The sequence below is a fragment of the Pundamilia nyererei genome, unplaced genomic scaffold (assembly GCF_000239375.1).
Source record: "Pundamilia nyererei isolate P.nyererei 1_Seehausen unplaced genomic scaffold, PunNye1.0 scaffold00079, whole genome shotgun sequence".
Lineage (NCBI taxonomy): Eukaryota > Metazoa > Chordata > Actinopteri > Cichliformes > Cichlidae > Pundamilia > Pundamilia nyererei.
In genome coordinates, this window is record NW_005187480.1 from 158,053 (window position 1) to 165,088 (window position 7,036).

The following is a 7,036-nucleotide window of genomic DNA, read 5'->3' on the forward strand; positions in this document are numbered from 1 at the left end:
AAAGGTTAACAAGATAAAATATCAAAATGAAAATAAAATATAAACAAAAACGTAATACAATAAATATAGTAACAACAGAATAACATAACTGGTTTAAATACATTGAATTAATAAAATATATAATATATAATAATATATATATGTGTGTGTATTGTAATGATCCAAGACAAATCTAGATTTCACTTCACTTTCACTTCAAGATTTCAAACCAGAAGAAGAAATACATGAAAATTATAACACTTACAAAAAAAAGGAAGAATCGTAAAAAGGAGAGAAAGAAAGAAGAAACTGAGCCTGTCTCATTTTTGTTGCCTTAAAATCAAAAATAGAAAATTTACTGTTAAAGACACAAATATCATAAGAATAAGGACACTTTATTCAGCAACATATACCGTACATTAAAAATATGACAGTAAATTATGTTTCAGCTGAAACAAATGAAGGTGAAACACAATAAAAACAAAAACTTCTCACTGAAAAATTGCTGAAATAAAAGTAAACTTGTTATTATTAGTATGAGTCATACAGCAGGTGGAGCCACAGACCACATGTTGTACATCACTGAGGCCGCTATCAGAGCTGTGAGTACAGCAGAATGTGTACTGCAAGTACCATAAGTATTTGTACTGTTTCAAATAACTCAGTAAAATACTCTTCTTTTTGTGTCTGAACTACGCAATAAATTCATACACAACCTCAATAAATTTCACAATCAGTCCATTTATCAGCGCTGCTGATAAAATCGACAAAATCGGAACAATTTGTAATTTGTAAAATTTGTAACAATTTGTAAATGTAACATAAAACATGCAGTATTTAAAACATTTCAGTCACAAAACTTTGCATTCAAACATTCAAACAAAGGGAAAAATCTGTCTTTAATATATTCAGGTTTTCAGGATGCATTACTGCTAAATTAATACCAGTCTACATATGCATTTATACATAAATGATACATCAAGAAATTCTTCATTCATGGAAATGGTGATGAGATAAACAGTATTGATACTAGTCATAATAGCTGTAATAATTTTAATGATAGCACATACAATTTCAACGATTATTATTATTATTATTATAAAAATTCTTCCTTTGATACAAATCCTTTCCTGTGTATATATATATCACTGTGCAGCAGTGCTGCGGGTGTAGTTTAGTTGTGTGTTGGTTCCATGCAGAGCCGTCAGCCCATCAGTTACATGTTGTAACTGTTTATTGTCACCAGGTGGAAGCATGACAAACAGCCATCTTTCAGCTGCTGGAAATTTATACAAAGAGCTTTAATTAAGTACACACTGTAATGAACTTTAATTCCAATTTTGATAGCAAAGTACTCTGAGGTACCTTTCTACAGGAGCCTCGTCTTCTTAAGTCATTATCGGTTTCAGCAAATGAAAGTATTTTTTTAAAGAATATAATATAATATAATATAATATAATATAATATAATATAATATAATAGTTAGTAGTTTTTTATGTAATATTCTTGCATTCTTTAAATAAAGTAAACAGGGATAAAACTTTTTTTTTTCTAATTATACAACAGCTAAGTATATATTTGTCCTTCTCTTCAACTGAACGCTAACTGGAGGTAAACAGTTGTGCTTAAATGAGCTGTTAGCCAGTGTAGGCAGCTTACCGAGCTAAAGCTACATCTGCTTGGTGTTTGCCAGCCTAATGTGTTTTAAAGCTTGAAGCTGTTTTTTCTGACTGAAATAAAGTGATTATTACAGCGTTTAGCTTTTCTAAGTGTTTTATGTTATTTTTGGTGTGTAATGATGTATTCAGCTGTTATTCAAGGGGAAAATGTTGGAGCCCACAGTGAAGGCTTACGCTTACTTGAAGTTTAATTTATTTATAATGTAAAAGAAAAGAAGCTGAAAAATCTCCACAGTCAGCCTCATACATGGAAAGAGATAAAAATATCCAGTAGACACTCGTCCATTGACTGATTACAAGAAGTTTGTGTCTTTAACCCCTTAGCAGTCCAATTAGTCCCCTAAACCATCCAATGTCCCGTGGGCGGTACGTCCGACTGCTAAGGGGTTAATCAGCTGATGGGGTCCAACATTTGGTCCTGAGGGGATAATTAAGATCCTGCTTCTCTGTTAGTGGGAGTCATATCTGACAGCAGGTGCTTTTAAAGGAACAATCCCTCCAAAATTAAAGCTGACTGTGGGACCATGTTGTGCCCTCTCCAAACCTCCCTTTAGATTTTTATTCTGTGATAATGACAGTAATGAGGTGATCTTTGTTTCTGCTCCCTGTCACACTCAGAGATGACAAATGGATGTTTCTACATTATGCATGGCTGTTTTGTTCGTCGGAGCACTTACTGTCCAAACCTGATGAGATCCTCTCCTTCAGGTTTCTGCCCCATTTCCCTCCTCTGGATATACATCTGCAGCGGCATTAATGTTTAAATCAAGTGTTTTGTCATTAAAATGGAGGAGCAGCTCACATCACTTCTCTCAAACACAATCCTGCTAAGTGAAATTAAAGTAAAATATTCATCAGTGAAGTTAATCTGCATTTGTGTAACAACAGCTCGAGCTAAAGTGGCTCCTGAACATGGAGGCGAGTTTTTAAACTGCTCCGAAAACCATAAAACACTGTTCAATGATCCATATTTTATAAAAATAAATTAGTGTAGTTTAGCTATTACAAAAGCAAGCCAGCAAACAAAATGAAAGTGCTACTTCAATAACTTTGCCTGGACATCCTTGTTAAGAGTTTAAGAATTGTTTTATACGAGCTTCTAACTAATTGGAAGAAAATACCCCCCCCCCCAACCTACAACTTTCAGGCCCATATTTAGGTTCACCATGCAACATATGTGTCAGAATTCACAATAAATAAAAATAAATGGCCTGAAACTAATTTAAAAATCATGCTGCACTGTGACCCGTGTTAAAACAAAGACACATGCATTCATCCCGTTTTTGCAATAATCTCGTTAATGTTTGGACCTCTACTACATGTTAAAACATCAGCACCTGTCCAGTGTAGTTTGTGCTGTTATACCGCACGAGATCACGCTGCTAGTTCAACCGGGTTTCCTCAGAAAGCTGATTTAAGAAATGTAATTAACCATAATAGACTTTAGACAAACTTACAAACAACCCTTGTGCTCTAAGAACTCACCCTGAAAGTTAAATCACGGTAAAAATAAATGTTAATCAGAAGTCATCTGAGGAGTTCTTATCGCTTAAAGGTCGTTTATGAGCTTCGTAAGGAGCAGAGACCTGAAATTACATGACATAACATCCTGTTAATCTTCACCTTTAAGCTCCAGGGGATCCAATCATGACATCCAAGAGAACCAATAAAAACAAACTGACTGAACAAGGCGAAGATATTCAAGGTGGGTTAAGAAACAATGGAGAGATGGCGACTGTTTCTTGACTGCAGTAACTACATTTGCAGCCTAACTTTGATTGTTTTCTGTTTTCATTGATTCCATTACTGTAGAAAGGAGTCGGATTGTGCATGCAGGTCTCCGCTGATTTTAATGTCATATCATACTCAATGACAGGTTCAGCCACACTGGATTCTAGTCTTTTTAAACCACTGTGAAGGGGCGTCCACACAAGAAGCAACCAGCAGCGAGGTGATGACCAGAGACCACAGAGAGTCACTGACATGTCTGCTGAATGCTTCCCATGTGGGCAGAGCTTTGAGCTGGGAGTGCTTGTTGATATTTTTAGGGTAAGCTACAAGTTCTCTGAAAGTTTGTAAATGCAGGACCAGGTGATTTTATTTCAACTTGGCAGGTGCGATGATTTTGCAACAAAAATATGACTATCGAGGCAGTCATGCTCCTCCCACACCTCCCTTGACCCCACCTTTCCATCCTTTTTTAAAAGCACTTCTAACTGTTAATCTAAGAAGATTTTAACAATTGTAACTGCCTCTCTACACTCTGTTAAATGTCATACCTCACTTTAATCTGCTAGCTTTAAACCACCATCGAAGGAGGCCCTCTTAGAGAGGTCTCTTATTAGCTGCTACAGAAGAATCTCCAATCCCACTGTGCTCAGCAAAACCACTAAAGAAGCTGTTCACAAGCAGCTAATGGAGTCAGAACAGGGCTCGTTTCTAGCTCAATATTTAGTAAACAATCCCTCTATGACATCACGCAGAGCCAAAATAAACAAACAGTGAAACAGTGAAGTCTGAAGGCTGAAGGCTTCCAACTGTTGGATCTGTATGATGCCATCAGTGATGTCAGGCACAGAAGCCCCACCCACCTGATGTTTAAACAATCTGTTTCAGAAGGGCAACCAATCAGAAGGAAGTTGATTGAGAGGAGGGAGGAGCTAAAACAGCATTTTTCATATAGATAATGAACCAAAACCTGATGTAAGGCAAAGAAAGAACTGAAAATCATAGTTGAAATGTCAGCTATTAAGCACTGAGGCGCTATACTGAACAACAGTGCTGATATGTAAAGTGTAACATGATAAAAATGATATTGCATCAAAACATAAAAGCAGAATTAAATACAAATGTAAGTGGATTCTCTGCTGTTTAAACACAGTGACATTTACCCAGCAGCAGCAGCTTCTACCCGACAACAGGCGAGTCATCAGCGAACAGATTTACTGTCGCCCAAAGTTTTTACAGTGCGGCATAAAAACACGCTAAGGTCATGTTTTATTTATTTGTTCCATCATAATTAGCAATTTAAATAACCCTGCTACATTCAGGAGGACTATTACACTGAATCCATCCTCTGGGACCCATCAGGCCTCAGAGAGCCCAGCAAAGGGATCCAAACTGAGGTCTGCAGCCCTCCAGGAGGTCACAAAGGAGTGATGGAGCTGTTTCCTTATCCCTCTGTTTGATAAGTGTAGTTAGTTTTATTTTAATACCAGATAACAGAATGAATGAGCCCTATGAAAACTTGCATCAAAGCTTCAACTTTTAACAATCAGTCCACCTTAACACGGATTAAGGTGGACTTTCTGGATTTAAAGTGTTTGTCATGAGCTTCCTATAACAAACCCAATAACAAATTTTTTAAACTCTCAAAAAATGTACATCTCATACTCAAAAAGTTAAAGACGCTGCACTTGGGTGGAGGTCAAAGGTCGCTGCACCTCATGAATGATGTGAGTTCTATGCTTTCACGGTTCAAAGTTGCGTTCTCCGATCTCCTTCACGGCTTCATGTTTCCTCCATGTTCGACAACCTGATTATTTAGTCTGATCTTCATCAACAGGGCCGCGATCAAAGTCACGTCTTCATCACTTTGAGCCGGCGTGAAACAAGCTCAGCATCATCCCCTTTGCACTGTGACACTCTGCGGGACGGCGGCAGATCCGCCAGCGTCACCGCTCGTCCCGCAGGACCACAGACGCTCCGAACACAAAGACGACTGTAATCACAGTGAGTCTCAAGGGTGAGCCAGCGCTGACCTGACAGGAAGGTTATTAATAATTTTATAATGAGAGGCATCAAAATATGCCACCTGCTCTTATATCAGTGTCATTTAACTCATAATATTTACAAAGGAAAATACAGGTATAAACATACTTCAGACTACAGCTGATTTTAAAGGCCTGGAGAACATGTCAAAGCGAGACATAACCAACAAAACGAGCACAAAATTAATAAAATGTCCTGAACCTGCACTTTTTTAATGACCAGCAGGGGGCGACACACCCGCTGATCAAAGAAGTCTGATTCTATAGAAGTCTATGAGAAAATGACCCTACTGCCCACTTGATTAATGTTTTCAGTGAATGTTTTAGTGATGACTTTATGGTCTCAGTTGCTGTTTTTAACTCTTATTAAATAAAAAATAGTTTTCATTTTGTAAATTTTGACATCACTAGAGTAAAAAAAGACGATAAAGCCGGGGACGAGCTACAGTGTCAATAAAAGGTCACTGCCATGCTCAGTTTCTCAGTCAGAGCCACCCTTGTTCATCACATCCTGTTTAAAAACACATAGCTGACAGCACAGTACTCTGTCCAACTTTTATAGTCAGTCTGTCGTGGGTTTACCTTTTTAATAAGGTAGCGACACTGCAAACAGGTACAAAATGAACTGTAGCAACTGTGAAGTGCAGTGGTTTCTTTATTTTCAGTTGGATTTTATCAGGGGAAACGAGTGCACATAAAAACACACAGATTTAAAAAATAAATATATCTTCATACAGAACAGAACTTTTACATGGAGTATTAAAAGTTAAGGAGCTGAGTTTCTACACGTCAAACAGGAAATCTTTCTTCTTCTTTCAGCTGCTCCCTTCAGGGTCATCTTCTGCCATCTCCTCTTATCCCGGCATCCTCCTCTGTCACACCTCCTTCACTACATCCATGAACCTCCTCTAAGGTCTTCCTCCTCTCCTCCTGCCTGGCAGCTCCGGTATATCCACTCTTCCTCCTCTGCACATATCCAAACCATCTCCACTTTCTTTGACTCTGAGCTCTCTCTGACGGATGATCTTCAACTCTTCCACCTCCATCTCAGTCTTCATAGCAGGTCTTCTAAACATTCATGGTTGTATGAGTGAAACCCACTTTTGATTCTTAGTTAGCTTTAATTATGTGACAGATCTGAACCCTACAGGCTTCATCCCTCATCTTCTGCTTATTGAGTATCTTTGCAGCTCATAACTTCAGTGTTGTCTGCTGAGTCCATCTGCATTTACAGAGAAAAAAAATCCACCATCATGGAAAATTAAAAAAAATGATAGATCAAATAAAGGATAATTTTATACACTATAGTAAACAATTGACTCTAATTTGATGACTTTTGGAGCTACAACACAAAACCCTGCATGCAAAAACAGCCATGCAGGAAAACTGTACTGGAGTCTGAAGTCCTGCAGAGGAAAGTTTTGTCTTTTTTTTTCTTTTTCCAGCAGCGGAGAGGTGTACTGAGAATAAACTCTTTCTTCTCTTCAAACTTTCCTAAATTTCCATGAAACAAAGAGCAGAAATAAAAGAGTGAAGCGAGGCAGTCAATGTGGCGCTCTGATGTAATATTGATGACCCTCCTCCTCTCCTGACGACCTCTGTTTGGTC